The sequence below is a fragment of the Cylas formicarius genome, unplaced genomic scaffold (assembly GCF_029955315.1).
Source record: "Cylas formicarius isolate icCylForm1 unplaced genomic scaffold, icCylForm1.1 PGA_scaffold_3__17_contigs__length_32017465, whole genome shotgun sequence".
Classification (NCBI taxonomy): Eukaryota; Metazoa; Arthropoda; class Insecta; order Coleoptera; family Brentidae; genus Cylas; species Cylas formicarius.
The window spans coordinates 15321555-15348314 of record NW_026844326.1 but is presented as its reverse complement, the minus strand read 5'-3'; the positions used below and the strand labels follow the sequence as shown (position 1 = coordinate 15348314).

The window sequence follows — 26760 nt, the reverse complement described above, 5'->3', positions numbered from 1 at the left end:
AGCTAACTCTTGCTTTTTCGCAGAAAATATGAAATTATTCTTTTTGGCGCCGCCTGGTGTTTTTTAAATACAAATTTTATTGTTGCTATTGCTAATTTATTATTTACATTATATTATTTTAAAATTTATTTTTTCTACCCCCTTCTGTAAAATACCTAATTATACGCCGATCCAGCGTGCCGGAAACGCCAGTTTACCACTTGAGTTTCTCGACCCATGGATCTGAGCCCGTTCGGACATTTCCGAGATTTTACGGGTTTGGGAGCAATCGGATGTTTTCGGAGATTTTACCGCACGCCTTGAATTTTCACGTTTTTCAATTCTCGTGAGTGTGTGTTTCAATAAAATTGTTACTTTTGCATGTTCCATTTTTCTGATGTTAGTTGTCCTAATACCACTTGCTACCACTACAATTTATTTGGACACTTTTTATTTTAATTATTTTAATTTCGCAGTACGTTTTGAGGCCTATACCCAAGTGCAAAGTGCAAGTAGTGGTTTCCGTTTTTTGGATTCAATATGTATCGATCTATGGGGACTTGGACGAACTTTGCAGAGAAACCGACACGTTTTAATTCGTCGCTCGTGATTTTCGAAGTTCACTGTTTCGATAGACTTCATTTTAGTGATCTGTTAGTGACAAAGATATATCCTAATCTAATTACAACTTTAAGTGGCTATAACTTGTTCAAATTATCTAATCGAATGATGTTAAAGTGTCCTATAGCTAAGTTTTGCTTTTTCACAGAATATGCGAAGTTATTCTTTTCGGTGCCGTTTGGTGTTTGTTAAATAAAAATTGTAATATTTCCTTTACCTGTGGTATTGGAAATGCTAATTGGTTAGTTATATTATATTATGCTAAAAATTATTTTTTCTACTCCCTTCTGTAAAATAACTAATTATACACCGATCTAGCAATCGGAAAGCGTTACTTTACCAAGTGAGTTTCTTCTTCTGACGGTCATGTTAGTGAATGTATTCGTGTTTTGCAAAAATGTACCCAAAAACTAACGGTCGTCGAAAAAGTATAGTATTCTACACGTTTGGTAAACTTTTGAATTTCTTGTCCCACGGATTCGAGCCCCTTCAGACATTTCCGGAATATTTCGGCACGGGTTTGGCAGCAATCGGAAGTTTTCGGACATTTTCCGGCACGGCTTGAATTTTAACGTTTGTCAATTCATATCAATGGACGTATCCGTATTGTTTTGCCGAAATGTACCCAAAAACTCACGGTCGCAGAAAAAGTATAGTATGCAACACGTTTCGCTTCACTCGTGCCTAATAAACTCGTTACTCAAGTGTCGTATACGGACTTGTTGCATAATATAGGCTGTCAGTTTTGTCTCTTTTCGCAAAAGGTTTATAATTTTTTGTAATTTGGTTGATCCGAATGAAGATTTATCCAGAAGTATTGACATGATTTCTATCCCTAAAATACCATCTAATGTGGTTATTTTCTTCTCGAGTTTATGCTTAAAGGTTTCCTGAAATAAATGAAATAAACGTTTTTACCTGAATATTAAATCAATTTAAGGAAAGCGTAAGTGCTAGTTATAAAAAACTCAATACGTCGCAGAAGAAGAAAATCTTTTTTACGTTAATTGATTCAATTATAGAAATATTACTCAAAATCAAAATTCATGGTAACTATTTAAAAAACTTCTGGAATCCTTTTGCTCCAGTTATTGCTGACTGTTCGCCAATCATCTGAAATTGAAAGTAAAAGTTTATTTGATAGAATTTAACTTAGCACGTTATTGCAGAAAATGAAAATGTATTGATCGACAATAAAGCATTTATTCAGAAAACATTAAAAACCATAATTTGGCGTATTCTGCATTCGATATCAAATTGAAAAGTACATTTCCCGGAAAGTTACAAAATAAGGGGTTTCTTCATTTAAATGTATCAACTTAGGGCCACTTAAAATTGCAATTTTATTAGAATAGATTTCTGACCATTCTGTACAAGATGCGGTCCATTAGCTACACTTTGGATTTCGTTTACAAGCTTTAAATTCCTGTACCTGTATGTATTTGGGAAATTAAAATTAGGTTACATTTAGACATCAACATTATTGAAACCTACACTTATATTCGTAGTAAAATCCAAAAATGCTATATTATTCGGGAGGTTAGTGTTAAAAATACCCCTATGATACTTTTAACACTTTTGGGACAACGCATATTTGGAATTTCCCCAAATGACTCACACAGTTTCAGAAAAAAATTTTCCTATGAGGTCACTGCAGGAATCTCTTTATCTACTGCTAGCAAATAAATTCGCGTGACTATCTAACTCGAAATTAATTGCTCGATCGTGTATTATCACGATTTTTAGTTTCATTAAAAAGCGTTTTAGCTCTCTCCTCGTCGACGTTATACTTTCAACGCGTCTCTGGGCACCGTCGACCTGTAAAACAGGACGGACGATTAATTTCGTTAATAGATGCGATCCGCGAGCTACCGCGACGCGAATTGTGGTGGATGTAACGAGAACTAAAATTAACAAGGTTGACAGTAAGAGAGAGGAAACGCGAACATTAAGGCATGACCAGGGTTTGGATTACTCGGACGGGTGAAATTTAACACCCAACGAAAGGGAGATGCGGAAAGATTTGCATCGTAATTGGACGTACTGTAAGTCGTGCAAACTTCCTCTTAATTGCGCGATTATTTTCGCAATTAAATATGGGATACGATCCACCTGTTTCTCAGGTGGTTGAAGTTAGCTTGGAATTGGGATTGAAATCGGCGCGAAATTACAGCGGACCAAACAAATACTGGTCAGAGTAAAATATACAAATTTTTGATAAAAAATGTGTTAAAAATTAAAAAATTACGAGCTGCCCAGTCCTATTCAAGAAAGCAAAATTAACCTCACATTCTACATATTTTTAACTCGACACAAAATCGTCTACAGGCTGAAACATACAATATTTTGATGAACATGTGTTTTTCGACGCCTTCGACGGCGAAAAAATTACAAACTGCCTAGTCCTATTAAAGAAGGCAAAATTAGCTTCATATTTGACATATTTTTGATTCGGCACAAAACCATCTACAGGGTGAAACATACAATTTTTTTTATGAAAATGTGTTTTTCGACGCCTTCGACTGCGAAAAAATTGCAAGCTGCCTAGTCCCATTAAAGAAAGCAAAATTAACTTCATATTCCACATATTTTTGACGCGGCACAAAATCATCTACAGGGTGAAACATACAATTTTTTGATGAAAATGTGTTTTTCGACGCCTTCGACGGCGAAAAAATTACAAACTGCCTAGTCCTATTAAAGAAGGCAAAATTAACTTCATATTTGACATATTTTTGATTCGGCACAAAACCGTCTACAGGGTGAAACATACCATTTTTTTATGAAAATGTGTTTTTCGGCGCCTTCCACTGCGAAAAAATTACAAGCTGCCTAGTCCGATTAAAGAAAGCAAAATTAACTTCATATTCCACATATTTTTGACGCGGCACAAAATCATCTACAGGGTGAAACATACAATTTTTTTATGAAAATGTGTTTTCGACGCTTTCGACGGCGAAAAAATTACAAACTGCCTGGTCCTATTAAAGAACTCAAAATTAACTTCATATTTGACATATTTTTGATTCGGCCCAAAACCGCCTACAGGGTGAAACATACAATTTTTTTATGAAAATGTGTTTTTCGGCGCCTTCCACTGCGAAAAAATTACAAGCTGCCTAGTCCGATTAAAGAAAGCAAAATTAACTTCATATTCCACATATTTTTGACGCGGCACAAAATCATCTACAGGGTGAAACATACAATTTTTTTATAAAAATGTGTTTTCGACGCCTTCGACGGCGAAAAAATTACAAACTACCTGGTCCTATTAAAGAAGGCAAAATTAACTTCATATTTGACATATTTTTGATTCGGCACAAAACCGCCTACAGGGTGAAACATACAATTTTTTTATGAAAATGTGTTTTTCGGCGCCTTCCACTGCGAAAAAATTACAAGCTGCCTAGTCCTATTAAAGAAAGCAAAATTAACTTCATATTCCACATATTTTTGACGCGGCACAAAATCATCTACAGGGTGAAACATACAATTTTTTGATGAAAATGTGTTTTTCGACGCCTTCGACTGCGAAAAAATTGCAAGCTGCCTAGTCCTATTAAAGAAATCAAAATTAGATTCATATTCCACATATTTTTGACGTGGCACAAAATCGTCTACGAATGAAACGTAAAATTATTTGGATAAGGGTAGCTTTTTCAAGGTTGCACATTTAACAAACGGACCACACTTTTTAGTAGGCGCAAATTGTTCAATAGTGGTCTGTTTAAATACTTTTGCTATTTTGTTTGCTGTACCAAGCAAACAAAATTTAGGAATGTTTCAGTACTGTTAAATTATTATTTTTTTAACATTTTTACATTTTTACAATATATACCCTTGCAATAATTTGTGAAATTTTGAAAACCTATGAAAAATGTCAATTTGACAGATAACATTTGTAATTATATATTTTTTTATAAACTACTCTTAATTACCTACTAATTGATGCCCCACGAGCCATGATCTGCTTGAATTTGTGAATTACGGCATTTTAAGAAACCCTCACCCTTATATGCCGAATGGATTTTAATATTATTAAAACTGAACGGAGTACATCCCATACCCAGGTGTATTGAATATTATTAAAATCGTACCAATGCTTTCGTATTTACGTATATGGGCGCAGTATTTTCAGGCCCCTACAGAGGGGTAGGGATGGGGAATAAATCTGCTAGGGACATCAGGTGGAGAATTCCTTGAGAAACCTGTACCAAATTTAGTTAATTTTGCTTCAAAAATAAGGTTAATACAATTTTTTTTAAATATTGATCAGTATTTGTTTGGACGGCTGTAATTTGACGCAGATTTCAATCCCAATCGCAAGCTAACTTCAGTCACATCTGTTTCTCCTAGTCTTCTTGTGTGGTATTAGAACATTTAGAAAACTTGGGGCCGTTGGATGCTAAACGTCTACCTTCTGAAGTAGTCATAAAAATAGGCAATATTACATTTATTAGGGTTACTTGTGGACAAAAAAAAATCGCTTTAAAAAACATCCTGCCTCGTACGCAACAGGCTAGTGGGCAAAGTTTGTCTAGTTAAATACATATTTAACCTGGAAGTCTTAAAAAAATCGTTATGCTCTTGTTCTGCCCGTGTTAAACCACTACTATATTATATCAAAAAAATTAAAGCAAGATACCTCTAATACCTGCCAGAAAAAAATAATTTTGGGACAGACGTGAATAACGCAAATCTAAATTTAAAATATTGGCGTCACCGGTCTGGTATATTTAAAAAATCTGCCGTTACGAATTAGTTTATAATGACCTGTCTTATTCCCTTTTGAATGCGACAATAAATTGTTTCCAAAACAAACTAAAAGAATGTAAATGGAAAAGCGAAAAAAAAACATAGAGTGAAGATCAAAATGTTTACGTTGATAGATTTGTCTTTTCTTGTAATTTTTCTTTTTTTCTGAATTATTATTGTGCGCTGCTGTAGGCTCCTTTTTAGGGTTTTTGGTATTTCTCCCTTGGCACGCATTACTATTGGGACAACAACCACAGTCTCCATTTCTCACATGCGTTGGATCACATCTGCCAAAGGCAAGTATTTCGTAATTTTCTCTGCATAGATTTTCTCTATGTTTGATGGCTGTACTGCAAAATCCACCATGAAGACTTTCCCATACTTTTTTAAAGTAAGTACCATGTCATGATTAATTTTATTTTTATTATGATTATTATTATTATTTATTATTATTATTTATTATTAGTATTTATTATTATTATTTATTATTATTAAAAACTAGTTTACTTTGACTGTACAGTGTGTCCTGCTTTCGTCGAAATTTCCGATTTTCGCTTATTAGCAATAATAGAACCCTTCCTTTTTCTAGAGTTTGAGCTACTTGTTTGCTAAACAGAAACAAAGTTTCTAGGAGCACAGTTAGTTTCCGAACCGCAGGCTGATTTTGAAAATATTGAATTTTCAAGTACCTCTCGGATCTAATAAGTCTACATATGTAAAAGTATGTATATTTTAAAAATAACAATACTATTTTTCCACTGACATCAGATTCAACAATGACAAAGGGCAAAATAAAAACAGGTTTAGAACAATATAATGCGCAAAATATACAAAATGACATCCACTGACATAAGAATCCCGCTATTAAGCAGTAAAATCTTTAACGGATTATCGTATAGTTCTTCGACTCTTTAAGAATCAGATATTAATGATTTCTGACCCTCAGGAATATCAATCTCACATATTGAGTCCTCCGATCATTACTTGTACCTCTGCTTGAACTTTTCAATTAGATATACCGGAATTTTTTGGTGCCAGGAGCTTATAGATTAAAACAGTTCTAAACGCCTTCTTAATAATTTTATAGACTTACTTTGCTGGGATACTAATTTGTATATGTAAAAAATTGAAAGGCGAATCCAAAAATATTGCGACTGTTACGATAAACCAGTGGAGTACTATTGTAAATAGAAGAAATGTACTACCATGCCCCTGTAGCGCTTCTAAATTTGTCTAAATTCTTGACCCCACTTTCAGTTTGTTTCTCTCTCGTTTTCAAAACATAATAGAAAAATTGGAGGAACCCTTTCTCGTTTGCTGAAACTAAAAGAACTTCGAACTTCCAGTGTCTTTGTTTTACTTTCAGACAGTGTAAATTTCACTTGTTCTGAAGACCACTACCACACTGAAACTAGCTTGAGGTATGTGCAGGTTACTGCTATTTCGACCATCTTCCTAATGTTTCCAGATGTTACGCTGTCCCAGAATTTTATACCATACAGGGAGATCTCATGAGCGTTTAATAGCTTTAGCTTATTAAGACTTTTTCATCTATGTTTTATTGTTTCACTTTAAAGTTTATATTAGGCAAAAGCACTTTTGTAAATCAAAATATTAAATTTCCCCGTGCTTACAAATGCACGTGTTTGGTATATCGCCGATTAAATAGTTGCCAATTTTCCAATAAATCTTCGAAGCAGCACTACCATTAATCAATTAAATGTTGCTGTTCGAACTGCCTTTACAAGTGCGCAAATAAAATATCAAATTCCTTTATGTACGAAACAAGACGCTAAAGAATTAACCCACCAAAGTGACGATAGCTCTCCGCGGGGAGCATAATATCAGATTCAATCGAGGACATGCCGTACGATGTTCTCTCTCGTACCGCATAATGGTATTGCGCTTTTAATGTGCCCGCGACGTAAGTCATCCACGTAAATAAATTAACGTTACGAGGGTATTTGGCGAAGATTTGTACCGTGTTGTTGGCGGTAACACTTTCGCGAACAATGCAAAGTCATAAAATTTATATCGTGTTTTGTTATGCTAATTTGAATCGTCTCTATTTTTCTTTCGCCTCGGAACATGCTCAAACGAATGCAATTGTTAAATCGCTGTTTAATCGATAACGGTTTTCTCTCCTTCTCTCTCTCTGTCCTTCTCTGTGTAACAGAAGTTATTGGAATGCGCTCGTAATTGCTCAGATTTCCTCTAGTTTTTAGATTGTTAATTTTAAAGTAGATGGTGTTGCAATTTAGAAATAATCACGATATCTGTAATTACTCTGTACACTGACCTTTTTGTTACGTTATAGAGACCATAACGTTATCCCCCATTTTCATAAAATATCCCATCACGTCAAAATCTCATCAGCTTATAAAATTCTTCGAAAATCTAGTTTCGCTTTACTTCAAGATAGAATTCATCATACCCGTAGACCAAATTGATAATGCTCTTCTGTATCTACACCTTGAAATTGCTTCCATCTTGTCCCCATCCAAGTTCGATACCCTTTCAAACATGATTCATGGCAAAGCTTTGAATCTTCGTTTATTTTCTTCCTAGAATACACATTCAGAAATTTGAAAAACTATCGTCAACACTAGGAAAAGCATTAAACTTTTCTCTACTAACAAACACTGTAAATAAATGTATCATCGCACCACCTTTCGGAAATAGAAAAATCTGTTCTTTCAAAAGGTTCCAACTTCGTCCTTGGCCACGTATTATCAAATGTCGAGTCTATCCCAAACAAACTGCCATCTCAAACAGCTAATGAAATTCGATTTGAAACCGGAAAAATCCTTAAAAAATCAAAACCTCCTAAATCTAATATTGCAAAACCTGAATGCATTGCCTTAAAATATCTAAAATCTAATCCCGACATCGTAATGCTGAAAGCAGATAAAGGAAATTCTACGGTGGTCATGAACACAAATGAATATCAGGAAAAGATTGAAGATATTCTTACAAACGGATCATATCGTCGACTTCAAAAAGACCCTACGTCATCTATGGAAGGTAGCCTTAAATCTGTTATTAAGGCTTCTTCTCTATCAGACTCCATAAAAAAATCTGTCACCCCTCATGACTCTAAAATTCCTCGTCTCTACGGACTCCTAAAGATTCACAAACTAGGATTACCCCACTGACCTATTACCAGCACCATTGGTTCTCCAACATATTCTCTAGCAAAATATCTAGCTTCCTTATTAAAACCCTTTACAGGGAAAACTGATAGTTTCGTACTTAATTCCTTGTATTTCATTGAACAATTAAAAAGCATTACATTAGATACACAAGATATTCTAGTTATTTTCGACGTAGAATCGATCTTTACCGAAGTTCCAATTCCTGAAACTCTCAACATCATTTCAAATATATTAAAATCCGAGAATCTGGAACCAAACCTTCTCACTTTAATTGAAAAATGCTTGTCTGGAACATATATTTCTTATAATGGTCAAATTTTTGAACAAACAGCTATGGGGTCTTCACTATCACCAGTCGTCGCAAATATATTTATGGAAGCCTTTGAGAAGAAAGCTCTCGACACCTTTCATCTCAAAACAAACTTATGGAAACGCTATGTCGATGATACTTTTGTCATTTGTCCTCATGGTCAAGAATCCTTAGCAGATTTTCTTAGACTTTTAAACTCTATACATCCTAACATACGTTTTACCATTGAGTTGGAAACTAATAATAACCTCCCATTCTTAGATATTCTTATCAATAGAAAATCAGACCTAACATTGGGTTCTTGTGTTTACAGAAAATCTACGCATACAGACCGATACCTTAATGCATGGTCACATCACCATCTCTAGTTTACAGAGCCGTAAACCTATCTCAGTCAGAGTCACTGAACCCTGAATTAAAACACCATACGCCTGCTCTTCTCTCTAATAATTTCCAAATAAAAGATATTAAGCGTTCTTTCTCAAGATACACTTCACCACAACCTTCCAATAGCAATGATCTTGTGTCGTTGTGGTCCTTCCTTACATACAAAATATCACTGACCACATATCAAAATTTATAAAGAGATAAAATGTCAAAATCAGATTTACCATTTGTCCAAAAATATCTCAACATCTTCGATCCGTCAAAGACACAATTCCATTTGAGATGCCATGAGTTTACACAATTCCATGCATATGCTGCGAAGAATACATTGGAGAGTCGAAAAATATCAACTAGGCTCAAAGAACATGAAAGATCCCTTAAGACTAAGACAAACTCTTCAGCAGTTGCCGAACACAATCACGAAACCGGACATAAAATTTTATTCGATAAAACTAAAATTCTTGCATGTAATCAATTCTTCTACCAACGAAAAATCCGAGAGTCTATAGAAATCTATAAACAACCTAACAATCTTAACCGCGACTCAGGTCTTTACCTGTCACCAATATGGGAATCAGTCATCCGGGACAACAATATAAAAACAGGTACAGAGTAAAATGCGAGCCAGTTTCAGTCAACCTCTGAAGAAGCCAACAGGATTATCTTCGAAACGTTAGCAAATTTGTTGAAGTTTTGTAAAAAGTATCTGTAAGTTTCTCTCTGAAAATAGCTGATCAATATGGCTGCCAGAGGACAAACATGACATCTCCAATTTCCAAATTCCAAATTCGATACGTTGAAGAGTATCGATTGAGCATGTATAATAAATACAACCATCGTGAGTCCACAAATAAACACGTGACTCTACAGTACAAACCATCCCCATCGCAGACGTAGCCGTTTATGTTTGCGTCTGGTCTATTGGTTATTGATAATAATCGACATCAGAGAAATCTGTACCACCGGTAGCATCGCTGTACTCACATCGGATTGATCTGGTAGTGCTTAAATATGAATCATTCTGCACGATCCCTCTGCCCGACATCGCATCACTGTGGTAGCATTCCTACCAATCTAATCTCTCAGGGCCCTAGTTCTTAATTAAGGATATGCAGCACATCTTCGTACGATTATATTCGTTTATGTTATATGGTTTCTAAGTAGAATGGCAGAACAGCGATCAAAAAACCTTTACGTTGGATACTGACAACTAGAGCGTATCAACATATCGGAATGTGTCTTCGCCGATGATATAACGATCATAGCAGGAACCTCAAAGGATCTGGAGGAAAATCTAAATAATTGGTATTAGATACTAACAAAAAAAGGAATGAAAATGAACATAAATAAAACCAAAGTTATGGCAGTGTCAAACGAAAAAGAGAAATTAACACTAGAACAAGTTAGTAGCTTCCAGTACTTGGGAATTATGTTCGAAGAAACAGAAGGACCGGCCACAGAATTAAATAATAGATTGATAATAGATAAGGCAAATAAGGTATACTAAGCATTAAGTAAAGGAAACTAAAATGAAAATTTACAAAACAATTTACAGACCAATCCTTACATATGGCTCTGAATCTTGGATATTGTCAGATAGGGACAAGAGCAAAATTGGAGCACCAGAGATGAAATACTTGAGGAAAGTTAAAAGAATAACCAAAAACGTGGAATCCATAGAAGAATTCATTGAAAAGAAACAACTTGGCTGGTGGGGTCATTTACAGAGGTTGGGCAGCACTGTACCGGTTAAAAGAGTTTGGAAGCGTAAAATGCAGGGAAAACGGAAAAGAGGAAGACCCAGAGAAACGTGGGACAGCACATTGGGAAAGATTTTGCAAAAGAGGGGACGAACATGGATAGAAGCTAAAAACTTGGCACTAAATAGAAAAGACTGGAAACTTTTTATCGATAGCTAAATTGCATGCAGAAATGTCACCCTTACACGCTATGGGTAGAAAGGGACTAGATTATACAGGGTGCTTCAAAAAAATGTATACACACTTTAAACTATTGTAGTTTTCCCGCTCTACAAGGCTAATGTTATATTTCTTCGCCAGGTGCCAGCATAATCATCCCTCTATGTTATATTATCAGTTGGAATTTGTAATATCAACATGGGTAACGTACGTTTGAGTTTTGAAGAACGTAAGCAGGTTATTAAGTGGTAAATGAAGTTCAAAGACAGTGGAGAAGGGAGTATGATACAGAACCACCTTCAAGATTAACAATTACACGCATACGAGACAAATTCGAAGTTCATGGAAGAGTGTGTGATGTGCATAAAGGTCATTCAGGTCGGCCTCGAACAGCTACAAGTGATGAGTCATCAACGGCAGTCTTGGAACTGTTTCAACGCTCTCCTAACAAATCTTCAAGGCAAGGGGCACGTGAAAGTGTCGTAAGTGCTAGCAGCGTGCTACGCATTCTGAAGAGAGGCAAGTATCGTGTTTACATTCCAAGGCTGGTGCAACAGCTAAATGACGACGATCCAGATCGAAGGTTGCAATTTTGTGAATGGATTCAGGAGATGGTGATACGTGAACCGGGATTTATGGGTAGCATCATTTGGTCGGATGAAGCCCAATTCAAACTTAATGGAACTGTCAATAGGCACAATTGTATTTACTGGGGTGAAGAAAATCCTCACATTACAATTGAAAAAGCTGTAAATTTGCCTGGTGTAAATGTGTGGTGCGGTTTGTCTTCAAGGGGACTCATTGGACCTTTTCGATTTGAAGGCACTGTAACTGGTATTAATTACCTAACAATGCTTGCTGATTGCATATTTCCTGCCATTCGTGCATTATACGGTAATGATGATTTTTATTTTCAACAAGATGGTGCTCCGCCGCACTATCACAGGGACGTACGAGCTTACCTGGATCAAAATTTGTCGGGCCGGTGGATAGGACGCAGGGGGCCAATCGAGTTTCCAGCACGCTCTCCAGACCTTACACCACTGGATTTCTTCTTGTGAGGCACAGTAAAAGATGAGGTGTACAAACGTAAACCACGTAACCTAGACATTCTTTGGAATGAGATTCAAGCAGTGTGTAGAGAAATCTCATTGGACGTTTTGATACGATGTACAGAATCAGTGGTGACTCGTACTCAGAATTGTATTGATGCTGCAGGTCACCAATTTGAACAGTATTAACATTTGTTATTTATGTTTCATTTACATTGGACTTTCAGCTTTCTATTTTCCTGAAATTTAACTTTGTAGAACGGTAAATAAATTTTCTATGGAAGTTCAAAGTGTGTATACATTTTTTTGAAGCACCCTGTATATTAGGTTATATGTTTCTGCATCTATTAACAGTTTTCTTAGTTGTTGTCTTTATTGTTAAAGCAAACATTTATATTATTATTATTATGGTTATTATTATTATTGCTGTTATTATATATGTGGATCTTGCACTATAGTCTAAAATATGCAGTAAGTAGTGTAAGTAATCTTACAATCTTACAATGATACTTAAAAAGGGACAATAACCATTGCATGGACAGTCAGTGTACTTGATCTGAAATCTATATCTGCAACTTCATTTTTATGTTTCTTATAATTTTTCTTTACTGTAGAATAAAAATATTACCTGTCAAGTTGTCTCTTCCCAAAAATATGATGGCATATTTGAAAACTAATATTTTAAGTAAATCAAATCACTCCAGGATGTCACCAAAACAAGCACAAGAACTAGTAGGAAGGAAACAAAATAAGTTATGGGAACAAAAGTGTACCAAAATACCTACTGCGGTGGAACAAAGAGTAGCAACAGCTGGAAACTCCTGAAATCTCTACATCAAAACAAGAAGAAAGAGGTAGACCTCCCATCATCACAAGTAAATTGAATACGTAATTGGAAAGGCTATTTACAAAACTTCTGGTTTCCTCCTGCATTGGTTGTTATTGAGTCGAACTTGCTGAAGTTTCGCCAATTATCCTGTTGGCTTCTTCAGAGCTTGACTGAAACTGGCTCGCATTTTACTCTGTACCTGCTAATATATTGTTTGAGGGCGGCGGAGCTAAATGAGGGACATAAACATCGTCTCGGATGACTGATTTCCATATTGGTGACAGGTAATGACATGAGTCGTCTTTAAGATTGTTTGGTTGCTTATAGATTTCTATAGACTGTCGGATTTTTCGTTGATAGAATAATTTTGATTACGTTCCAGAATTTTAGTTTTATCGAATAAAATGTTATCTCCTGTTTCGTGATTCTGTTCGGCAAGTGCTGATAAGTTTATTTGTCTTAGTCTTGAGCCTTCTCTTTCATGGTCTCTGAGCCTAGTTGATATTTTTCTTTGCCGCATATGCATGGAATGTTGTCCTGGCATCTCAAACCGAATTTTGTCTAGTGGCAAATCTGGTTTTGACGTTATATTTCTTAACAACTTTTGATATGTGGTCAATGCTGTTTTGAATGTAAGGAAGGCACATATGGGCTTGATTTCGGAGTCATTGCCCTTGGAAGGTTGTGGTGAAGAGTATTTTGTGATGGAACGCTTAATATCTTTTTTAATTCCGGTTCAGTGACTCGGGCTGACATAGTTTTACAGCTCTGTAATCAGAGTTGATAACCGATGATTTTTGGGTTGGGCGGTGATATGGCAATGCATTAAGGTATCGCACACAGACCGATAGAGCATGAATGTTCAGATGGCGAAGCAGAAAAATAAGCTGGCTTTAGCAAAGGAACATGTACTGTTGACCATCTATTCTGTTTCAATGTACTCATCGAGAAAATATCAAGGTTTTCGCTGGAAAATACAGCTACTGTTCTTGAATTTAAAGAAAGAATACGAGAGCATACCATTAACAAAACTCTGAGACGAACTAAAGTAGGTGAAAAACTATATGAAAACAGACACTAAAGATGTGAAAGCATAAATAAGCGTTAATCGTTGCAGATGATGAGGATAATATCACAAGACTAGGACGATATAGAATACACTACGCGGAAAATTATTGAAGAGTATAAAAATGGATACTATAAGTAAATGTCCAAAAACAAAGTACGTCTGTATCGGCGGAGTACAATCCTACTATTTATATTTACGTCGGTTGTTAATGAACTGCACTTCCTGACGTTTCGCCAATCATGCTGTTTTTTAGTCAGTTCAGTTCATCAACAACCGATGCACGAATAATTCAGATAATTTTTAAATAGTATTACAGCAGCCTGCGAAAGTTTCTTTGAAAAATTAAAAATAATCCTGTCAGACTTACATATAGCTGGGAATGAATGTAAGAGTTGGAGAACTATATACTTCTCGATTAAAAATGGGAACAACCAAGGCTGGACAACATCACACAGAAGACGGAACAAACGCCAAATACATAATTCCATCATAGAAAGCATAGTTATCTCGTATAATTGTAAAGTTTGCCAACTGAAAGCGGCGACTTGTTAAACAAATACTTAATTGGAGGGTAGCGGAAAGAAAAAAGAGGAGAAGGCCAATAAGAAGTTGGAAAGAAAGTATTGGTGTATTGATAATAAGATCAGAGATGAGAGAGGACTGGAGAAAGAACTCTCTAATGACAGAGATGAGTGAGGATTAGCGATTGATATATGTATTTTGAAAGAACAACCACCTGAATAGCCCCAGTTTAGCAATGGCGCCGCTAAATTTTACTAACTGACAGTTATTGAACCTCCTGTACCACACAATTACTTTATTAATTATGATGTAAATATTATAGTCTATTCATATCAAAATACCTATTATTTATGGAATAATTTATCAAAGTTGCGCAGTCCTATACAATTCGACGCAACTCGTGATAGGTGCGAAGACGGCCCTGAACGCTGGTACCATCGAAACGCTACTTTTTCTTCTGCGCCGCAATTTAAGTGATCTAACTCATTCCGCCAATGAGCTACTGTTAATCCATCTCTCGCTTCCCTTTTTATCTTCTCTCATCTTTTTTTCTCTTGTTCCAATAATAATAGTCTCGGTTCAACTCGCGCTTGTCTTTCGCTCGCAGTGACAGGTAAGGTCACTCTGCTACGTCCGTCTTTATCCGTCCGGTCGGTTTGTTATTTACCGATTCTTTTTAATTCCCAGGTACCTAGAGGTCGAAAGGTTTTTATATTCCAGTTTGGAATTCGATATGGCGGTTGACCGTTCGTTTCAGATTGTCGGGTTCAAAGTCAAACATCAGTTTCATTATTCAAATAAAGCTTCGCATGTCATTAATTAAACGCCCATTGCTATTTTATTACAGTATGAGAAATCAGATAAAAAAATCGTTTTAGGGACTTTATGCAGTCTAATGATACTTACAGACGATTCGTTGATGCTGCGTTGGTATCTTTTTTGCAAATAAATTAGTATGTCCCTGGTTTATACCAACAGTCACAATGGGGGGCACGGTACTAAATCGAATTTTCCTTGATATGGTTCCTTCAAAGAATTCCAATTTTGCAAGTTTTTTTGCGAATTTAACCCTGCAGTTATTACATAACTACGAAAATAAAAATAGAATAATGAATAATTCATACTGCGAAAGCACGACACTATTGAAAGTTACTTTCCGCTTTAATTCCTCCAATATTTAGCGAATTTGCAAATTTGTGAAAGTAGAAACAAAACTCTTTCAAATCGCGAGGCGGTGCGTGTCAGGTTTATTTAAAAAAAATCAATTTCCTTTGCGAAACACCAGAGACACAACAAATTTTAGATACCAAATTACCGGTATTCATATTCTTCAATATTTGCATAGGTAATGGTTGGTTTTATTGCATTTGCAATATACTGATTCGGTCTGCTTCGCCAACACCTGTTTCTGACATTTGTTGGCATTATTTCAGCTGCATGCGTCGGTAACTCTGAGATAAAATTCTTGATTTTCCCAATAAACGAGCAATTTGTGGTATACAATTTTTCTAGCAACAATTGATTATTTCATATTACTAGGGGTAAGTCTGTGTGTCGGTTTTTCGTTTTACTTTGAACTTGATCCTGACAACTTGAAAATCGCTATAAGGGGTTAACCAATTTAGTCGAAAGTTATCAGTTGCAATATCTTAAGTAATTTTTTCATCATTCCTGAATTAGCGTTCTGTGGTACTTATTTGGTACTACTGTCTTAGAATTCCATTTAGTTTATCAAAACTACAGACATTTCGATTAATGAATGAAAAGAAATTTCTTTCGAACTTACTCGTTTGTTAAAGTTTCCTGCATCCCGAGTACCAATTCACATAAATTTCAAGCTTAAAATTGACTACAATTTGTTATTTTATTTTGACTTTTCGCTGTTCTGGCAGTTACCTAAGGGCAGTGTTAAAAAATATTAGTATATAATCTAAAAAGCTAATCTGATAACAAATCGAAAGAATTTTATTTTGTTAAGATATTACTAAGAACTGCCCATTTAAAATCTACTAGTAAAGTGCTATTTTAACACATCGTCATCAGTGTGTTTGGTAATGTTACCTTTTCAACTTTTTATTATCAACGAAAGCCAAAAGAATAGTTTTTACATGGTAGTGTTGGTTTTTGCTGCTTTTCTTGTATAGATAACTGACAATGAAACAGTATCAAGCTGGTACCAGAAGATTTCCGAAATAGGCAATACAATTAAATTGGAATAAAATATTACATAAAAAAGGATAATATGTATTTAAATAATTACATTCATTTATTTGCGATTGTGATAACAAAAAAGTCACAGTGATTTTTTTTTGAAAATTCACAAGTGCAAAGTGTTGTAGGGTTTTTACCATTAACACTTTTATAAAAATTTAATTCCAGACACTCATATCAGTTTTCGTTTGTCTCTTTTAGACAACCTAGCTCCTCTTTAAAAGAAGTTTCTAATTTGGTCCATCCTGTACATACAGAAAAAGTTTAAAGGATTTTGTAATTGCTTAATGGTGGTGATATGGGTAAAATATATTCAAGATGGCGACTTCCTACATTTTTCACTTAATTGGAGAACTGTAGACATACTTCATGTGAAACTTCCTATAACCAAGTTTCGCCTTTTTTGAAAAATTTAGTGTTTTCCGTCATAAGTGTGAACAATATGTATAAATAAGTACTGTTCTTCTAATAAAATGGCTTTTTTAACATTTAACAACAGCATTTAACAGTTTTCTTTGACGAAAATAATAATGTTCAGTATTCTTTTTTGGAACTAAAAATTAGGGTGAGCATGCAGACATTTATTTATTTAATCGGTGTTAACCGTGACAGGGCTTTGGAAAACAAACAAGTTTCAAAAGAGAGATAGATATGTTGCGCCTTGATTATACCCACGGAAATAGTTTCAATTTGTATTTTATTTATGGATCATCTTCCAAAGATTTACAATTCGTTTTCTCGAACGCGTCTAGAGTTTTTTTGTACTGAAAAGGACTTTATCAAATATTGTTCTGGTTTATGTTGTATCATTGAATTTCATCTCATTTGACCTGTTTTTATCCTGTGGTCAAATCCTCCATATAATGGAAGTATTTGACCACAGCTTATTTTCGTTTAAAATCGTTCTTATCTCCCAAAATTGATGCAGAGGTGTTAATTTCAGTATTTTCAACTTGATGATGTTGGCTGTATTTGATAAATATATGTCAGCTTTCCTTGGAAAGACAAAATAATACATCGTAAACGGTTTTCTTCGATACAGGTCACTTTATGCAAACTGAGCAGCTAGATTTTAAATTGTTCTGAGTGCGCAAGTTAAATTTAAAACGTATGGTATTAAACGTCGCAAAGTTTCCATACGTTACCGATCGTATGTCGACGTTATCGGACTTTTTACAGACGTCGAACTTATAAGTGAGTCGTAATATAACAGGCGACTAATAAAAGTGTTAATATCTTATGTACGTTACGGCTTCGCTAAAAATTACCAATTTACTTGCGAGGTGGAAAACTGACTCGGTTGTGGGCGTGTACCTCGACTGTGTGTATTGGTTTAAGAAACATTTATCTCACTGGATTTCTGAAATTTTACCTCAGCGTGTTTGGTTCAGCTCGTTTATTAAAGTTTCTGCAAGACTTTTTTTATTTGCCAAAAATTCTTAAACACGGACAAGGGTTTGCGATTAGTGAGTTTCACTGATTAACAACTCCTCCTACTCCTATCGTTAGTGCTCTCAAAAACGTACTAATATATTATAGTACAATATTTTCTTGCATTGCATTGTTTGACTGTAATTTTGTTATAGTTAGTATAGGGTTTTCATATATTTAACATCTTGCTTTAGGAAATGTTCGTATAATTCCTTTTTACATCTTATTTGTTTGCCTTTCCTTCTATTTATCTCCATTATTTTTGAAATAAAATCTGTGGACAAACTAACTAAATTAACTAGAAGTCGATGGTTCTCCCTACATTTGATAAAAAGGCATAGATTTCCCTGTTGTACTCTTGTATGAATCGCGATGTTTATTACTCCGCACAATTGGTAAATGACATATAGTATTGTATTACCAAAAATATAGTGCATTTATTCCTTTGACGTTTTGAGTATTTTACAGTACCTTGACTGCAGACCTTCGCAGGACCGTGGTAAAACCAATCCCAACAAATGTTTATTCTGCATTAACTAGACCATTTTAAGCTTGATTAAGCATTGATGCTGCGGGGTATTTTCGAATAAGTGGAGGCGTTTATTTAATTCATTTAATCCAAATTGGAATATGTTCGTATATATTACGGAGATACTAGACTGTGATCTTTCCAGTAAGTACGTATTTATGTACCTGATTCTCGAGCTTTGACGCTGCGAGGCTTTTTTCATAAGATAGTGCGAAGGGTAAGGGTAAAGTGCCTGTACTCTATTTATCTGACAGGTAAGTTTGAAAATAATCATTTTTGTCTTGTTTGCCTGTCGATTACCAACATTCTTCTTATATTTTTGTGTTTTCTACATAGTTCCTTGATTTGTAAGCAACAACCGTGTTTTTAAGGCCATAGATTGGATTTGCGATTCGATAGCGCAACCAAATAAAACATGAAATCTTGAGATTTGGTCTGAGTTGAAAGCGCATATAAGAACAAATAACACTATACGAGCACAAACGTAAATGGGCAACAGGTGGGCTAAAATTTCAGTACAAAGCTGGTCTAACTGTGGAAAACGAGTAACAAAAGAAGAAAATATTTATCTAGAACGATTAGTGGCGAAGTTGAACATTTAACAAGGTGAGGACTGTAGCGATATTGACGATTTTTTAAGTGACTGATACTTTATTATTATTATATTCAATATTTCGTATATTAGTAATAATACCACGTAGAAATGTAATGAAATAGAACGTAATAAATTGTTACTTTTTACTAATATGTTTATGTACATGTTTCAAGAATTGCTCGGCGAACAAGATTGAAACATACTTATATCCCGCTTGTTAGTGTAGGTTGATAAATTCCTAGGATGGTCTTGGAATGGTTACGGGTAGGTGTCTGTTCAGCAGGGTGTTCTATAAGGGGCTGCGGTTTTGGAGTAATTAACAGTAAGCAAAGTTAATCACGGAAAATTCAAATTGAATTATTCATTTAGATAAATAATCTTGTAAAACACACAATCCGGGTCAAAATATTGGCAGAATTTAGTTAGTTTAGAATATGTATTATTACTTGAACACAAATGTAGTAAATAAAATTCAGACCGTCGAATTCTGCTATCAAAAATCTTTAAGAAATTAATTATGACCCGTATCGCAAAATGCATACTTTTCAAAAAGCCCTCGTAGCTCAAAGTCGAGTTGACATATAAAAATGTGGTTTTCGCCTAAAAACTTTTCCTAACTACTGTACACCCTGTATAATTGTGACTAGACAAATTTTATCTGGCACTTTTGGGCAGCACTGTATGTGAATTGTAAGCAGAAAAGACGAATAGAAGCGATGAAGCCGTCAAATTCTAAACTCGTCGTGAATTCCACCGCAATCAGAGAGCATTTGTGCTTGGGTGTATAACAATGGCTACCAACAGTAATTGGTACAGAACTAGCGTCGAAGTTACTTCTCCAGCAGACCGATTGTGGAGCGTTACGCAACACAAATTTATTAATTATTTCGTTCGGGGAGGCTGCCGCCTCACAAAAAATCAATTTTTCATCATGGCAGAGGAGAATCGACCCTAAACTAACGTTAATTAATCTCGGAAATAGCGCGACTCACGCGCTGTTTTTATCTGGCGTGTACGTCAGGCTAATTAATGATTTCATTGATCGTTCGAGGTGCGGAATTCCAAAACTCGATGTGCACTTAGATAACGTAGTTTTGAGTTTTGACACTTAAGCGAAAGCTCGTTTAGTGTCACCAAATTAAATTGGTGGCGACACACATTAAAATCACAGATATTCCGGAAATTCTTAAACAAAATCTGTACAGCGTGGGTCAAATTGAAAAATGTTAAAGGGAAACTCTCCTTTTCAAAACAGTATAGGGTATTTTTTTCTAAAATGTGCATTTAAAAAAAAATCGCTTTAACTTAATTCCTGTTGAAATTTTGTGTTTTTCTTGCAAACTTGTAGAAAACACCATTCACGTAGGATTTAAAAACTCAAAAATCATATTTTTATAATAAATAGCATAATAGTTATCAACAGAAAAATCAAATTTTTATATATTTATATTTTTGAGTCATTAAATTAATTTTCCAATAATATCAGCGTAATTAATATTCCGCTTTGAAGATTGAAAAGTGACAGTGCAACGGACTTCTGAACCGAAATTGTGATTTTATATGTGGTTTTAATTTCAAATTTTGATAATCATTGGAGCGTACTCATAGAAACACCAAATTCTTCAAAACAAAAAAGTTATTACTATTAACAGATTTATGAAAATTTTAGTTCAGACACCCACATCAGTTTTCGTTTGGCTCTTTTGAAAAAGTTTGCAATTTGACCCACCTTGTACATACAAGAAATGCCTTAAGGAATTTGTAATTGCTTGATGGGGGTTATTTGATGAAAATATTTTCAAGATGGATACACTTGCAATAATGTGTGAATTGAACATCCTGCATTTGTCTCTTAATTGGAAAATTCTAGACACATTTCATGTAAAATTTCCTATAGTTAAGTTCTACCGTTTTTGAAATATAAGTGCTAAGTACTAAATAAGCAATGTTCTTATATAAAACAAGTTCGAAAATAATATGGTTCAATGTTATCTTTTTTAGAACTAATGATTAGGGTGAGCAACCTTAACATGGCTTTAGAAAATAGATAAGTATCAAAAGAGAGATAGATTTGCCGTTCCTAAGCAGAAAAGTATTGTCCATAATTATTCCGGCACGGTTAGATTATACACCGGGGAATAATTTCAATTTGTATTTTATATATGCATAATCTTGCAAAAATTTAGAATTCTTTTTTTTAATGCTTCTTTAGCCATCTGGAGAACTATTTACATAAAAAATGTCTTTTTAAATGCAAAAGTGAATTAAAATTATTATTAATGTTTTATTCATGGGGGTTTCCCGCCTAATTTATTATTAAAGTCTCCGGTCCCGATATCATAAACGTGAGTCCAATATAATTTACTATTTTAATTTACGTGCACCATAAGAAAGGGAGCAAATGGATCGAATTTACCCCAAACTGGACGAAAACACAATTAAACGATATTCTAATTTATACAAAAACCAATTACGTACCTTTTTCTATTTTAAAATATTAAACAGATGCTAGTATTAAAAAGAATAGCATGCAAAAAAGTAATAAAAAAACAGTCTACAGGTCTTAGATATCAGGATCAGATTGTATTCCGATTAAAATCTTGGAAAAACACAAAAACTAATTTAAAAAAACAACACAAAAGGACAATTACAACACGAAAACTATTAAACTAGATATTAACCTTAAAGACTGGTAACAGAATCTAGTTAAATGAGAAAGGAAATCCTCATTTTGTATTTTTATGTATCATTTTTTATTTGAAAATATTATACCGATTAGCTACTACTAAAGCAAAATTAAAGTACACCGTAGATCTTACCCCTATTTCAGGATACAAAGTAAGTGAATTATAAGAATTGTGATTGTTGTCATTAAATATTAAGATGTTACATACCTTCGAAAAGCTTGTAAAAAGAAGAAGATCTTAATTTAAATATTTTAATAAATATGCTCAGAAACTACCGTACTGCATAGAACTATTCTAGCTAGGTAGATAATAAAATAGCTATTATTTGTCTACATTAAATATAATAAATAAAAATGTGTAATAATATTTACATCCTGTTTCATTATGTATGTATATTTACTACTCTTACTCCTACTAATTATTATTATATTTATTAAATTATTCTGAATTAAAAAATAGGTATCTTTTTCTGGCACTTCTGTCTTCTATGGAGTGGGGCATTTTATCAGATTTATGGTCTGCTACCAACATTGTGATATAGGTGTTAAATTTTTCTTAATATTGGATAGGTCTTAACACTGGCTCCTTACTAAACCCGCCGCCTGTATCGAAATGAAATCATTAGTAGACAACGAACCAACGAAAAAACAAAAGGCAATCCCACCTCTTCGGCGATGGTGTGCCAGGCCTGCCTCCGGCGGCAACCTGCCCCGCGCTCCACCCCGCTAAACCAGAGCACTCTCTTCGACCTGTTGAGGCCGCGCCATGGCCACCTATCTCACCTGAGTGCACCTGCCGTCATTCTGATAACTTCGACGGTGTACCGGTCGCTCAGTCGAATCACGGTAGTCCGTGGCAAAACAACTGGCTGCAACCGGTGGTGACGCAGAGCGACAGGAAACGTGCGTGGATATTGCGATTCAATTTCGGGTGATCGTTGGTGAATTGTATTTTCTGTTGGTGATTAGTGTTCGCATGGTGTTCGGGGAAGGATTTGAGACCATAATATTTCGAATATTTCGTTGAACAATAGCTTAATGAATTTTTAGTGGTTTCCTACCGGTGCTGATTGGTGTCAATTGGTGAAAAAAGTAATCCTTCACTTCTCCGTCAGTGACAATGCAATGATTTTGTTTATCTTGGGGAATATTACGAGATAATTTTTTCAAGCTACAATTTAGTCCAATTCAAAATTTGATCCACCTAATGAACTTGACATTTGTTACTAAAATACTATAACTCTTACCGCACAGCTCAATAAGTAAAATAAGCAAAGTACACAATCATGTATTCTAGTAACATTTCAATTTCTCTTCTTCCCAACCATTCAATATTCCAGCTTGACTCGCAACAAGTTCAACTTTTCGTACTACTGGAACTAAAGCGAATAGCATTATTTATCGCACTCACCACTCAATGGCGCACCTCTGACTAGAAGGAATGTGAAGAAACTTCATTTAGACCTTTACAAGACTGATATAGTTTGCCATTGCTCTTTCTGGAAATTTCTATAATTTAATTATCACTGGTCTGCAAAAAAAATTTTTTTTTCTCTCCTTCTTGTTTTCATGCAAGAATTCATCTTATTTTATGCTCTAAACACGTAACCTGATATACAAATAAGTACTACACGTAGGTTTTTAATTTAATGTTTATTTCATCAAAAAACAATATTATTAAAGTATAAATTATTATAAGGAAATAAAAAAATGTCTCGGCTTGAGTTTTACAGTAAAAAATTCTAAATTATATTAACACAACTCGATTGAGATTGTAGACCTGAAATATTTTTATTTTCAGTCCCCTCATTAACTGGTGGAACTGGAGGTGGGGTGTCTTTATCACGATTAATTGGTCTATTTGCATATAGGACATTCGGATAAACAATCTTATCTCTATTTTTTCTCGAGAATCCTCGTGTAGATGTCATGCAGAAATAACAATCATTATCATGATTTTGAGGCTCACTCCAAATCATTGGCATTGAAAACGGCATGGATTTGTGACTTTTTTCAAGCCAACCTCTCAACGTTCTTGAGCAGCTATTGCAGCATACTTTTGGCAACCAACTTTTATCTCGTTCATCGATTGAAAATCCAAAATATAGCTTATAAGCTGTTTTAACCAGATCGGTCATGACATGTCGCTGTGTTTTTAGTATGTATTCCCCACAAATGTAGCAAAAACGTTTGAATCATTATATTTATCATAAAAAAATTTAAAGGAGGATTTCATTGCCAACCAGTGTTACCAGCAGCCTCCAGTATTGGATCTGCTAATTTTGGTATTTCTCTCTCAGTCCACTGATAATGTTAAGAAATTAAACCAAAGTGTGAACATAGACCCAATCACCTTGACTGGATGGTCTGACAAAAAAAGTAAACCTAAAAAATTGTAAGGCTTGATAAAGAAGAGCAGATCGTTCCCGCAATAAATTTTCTTTCCCATCCGCTCAGCGTGTGGAACATGTCAACTAGTGCAATAGTAGTGGTGGGACAATATAATGCTTTTTGTTTTTGATCCTTAGAGCAATCTTATTCAAATAACCAAACTGAGTAGCATTCATCTTGGAAACCAAGAAACAACTGAAGTTTTGCTGTTGCTTTTGAGATATTAACGCTCGCCAGAAGTGCGGTAAAAAAATTAAAACGAGTGGTCAAAAATGATAAACAACACGCGCTTCGAGCATTCAACACGCTTAAAACGTTTCCCAAACAATCGGATTTCCATTATCCGAGATGTAATTTCGGAATATCCGAAGCGCATAACCTTGCCGTAACCTCTGACTCCCATTAACCATTGCCAACATAATAGTCGATGCGTGATGTTACTCAAGTTGGTACACCGTACGTATTATATATCATTATCGTTACAACATGGCATCTTCTTTAAATGTTAATATTTGTTTTGATTGTACAAACGAGTTGATGACGCTACTTGTTGATTATTATTGATGAGATTTCGCATACGTGTGAGCCGGTAGGTACAGAACCGGAGCTACAGCGACTTGTTAATGGCGGGGTTGGCACTTTCGTTGGGCATTTTTTACTTCCGTTTTATTATTCGAATTCGCGGTTCACCGAGTCGAGTGATGTATTCCGATTATCACCTTGATTTCGGCTTAGCTATACCCAAATGAACCTTTTTCATTCTCAAAACACATACTAAGAGCTCGATGCGCACCTGACGTCGCGATAAATAGGAAACTGTAAATCGGCACTTACAAGTGATAAAGGTTAATGGTATCTTTTAAAAAAACTGCGACCTGTGAATATCGAAAGGTCAGGTTTTAATGAGATTTTAATTGCGTCGATACACGGACCAATTAGCCTCTGGCGTATTGATTGCTGTGTTACTTGAAAATTGTTTATTTAATCTAGAATTCTGGTAGTTAATATACACAACACTTCAATTTTATGTAAAATATATGTAAAGTGATCCAGTCTTCAGTTTTCTGGGTTCCAATGTTCATCTTGTATTCTATCATCCTTTCCTCTATATATCTAGTTCTACAGCAATCATATTGGGCTATTTGTTCTTACTATGACCCTAACATCCCCTCACCTTTCCTTTATGAATTGAACTGGATAATTTTATGGTAACCTATGAATTGAAATTTTTCAGAATGTGTACAATCTGGAACTATTCTTTTTCAATACTTTTTCAGATTATGGGGAAAACCGTCATTAAGGAAACTGTATTAACGCAAACAACAAAACAAATGGAAAAAGTAGCAAAAAAATGATTGCAATATTTTGTTTCTTGTCTATTAAGTTATCTCTTGTCGACATAGAAGAACGATGGATTATATCAAGCGTAATTCCGGGTCAAAGTCGTGAAAATTTGTTTAACTAAACAACGCTTGCTGTTACTTATTGGAAACCATTAAAAGTTCTGCCATTACTTAACAAATTTGCATTTACAGCCAATCGAAATCGATAATCTCGCGTAAAGCAACATATTCGGTGGAATTACAGTAAAAGTGCATGTCGGACATAAACTAATCGGAATAAAGTATCCAAACGGTTTTAGAAAGGATATTTGAAGCAAGTGAAGTGTTAAAACGATTTAGAGAAACTGTTAAAAGGTACTGCGAACGAAGTGAAAGGATCAAATGCGGAATAAGGATTCCTAGAACTCCATTTTTGCGGAGCCGATTATGGATACCGAGAGTCCCGTGATTTGGCCTGCTTGGTGCTATTCAGGTACGGTTTTCGTTTACGATTGGTGTTTGTTTTAGATAACGCGATTTCCCATCGATTTGACATCTTCCAAATGTGCAATTAAAAAGCTCCGTAACGCGATTTTTAAGCTCTTCCAAAGGGACTTATTGCCGTTTTAGAATACGAAATGTTTATGGCGGCGAATAGCAATAAAAAAGAGATAAAACTTCCCGACGAAACGGCCAAATGCCCGCAGACGCGAAAGAATTTCTTATTAAAGAAATATTGATTGCTTGTCGCGGTTTGCTTTGGCAAGTTTCAGAAAATGAGAAGTTACAATTTTTAGAATTTCTCTTGTGTTGCTTAATTCATGTACGTTGTACGTAAGTTTTGCGAGCCAGTGATTTGGGACTCTTGACATGAGAATAATTGATTCCAAATAGCTCACCGGTACTCCATCTATAGTTCGGTAATAACCACCTAATCCAAAGAATTGTTATTCTTTATACGATTAAGTAAAGTATGTGACATTTTCAGAAAACTTAT

At 34.9% G+C, this 26760-nt stretch overlaps 1 protein-coding gene across 1 annotated transcript in view; it reads left to right on the top strand.

The window, feature by feature from the left end:
- LOC132699937 (kinesin-related protein 12) overlaps positions 1 to 26760 on the top strand; it is a 172772-nt gene that overhangs the window by 49750 nt on the left and 96262 nt on the right. The window lies entirely within an intron of this gene.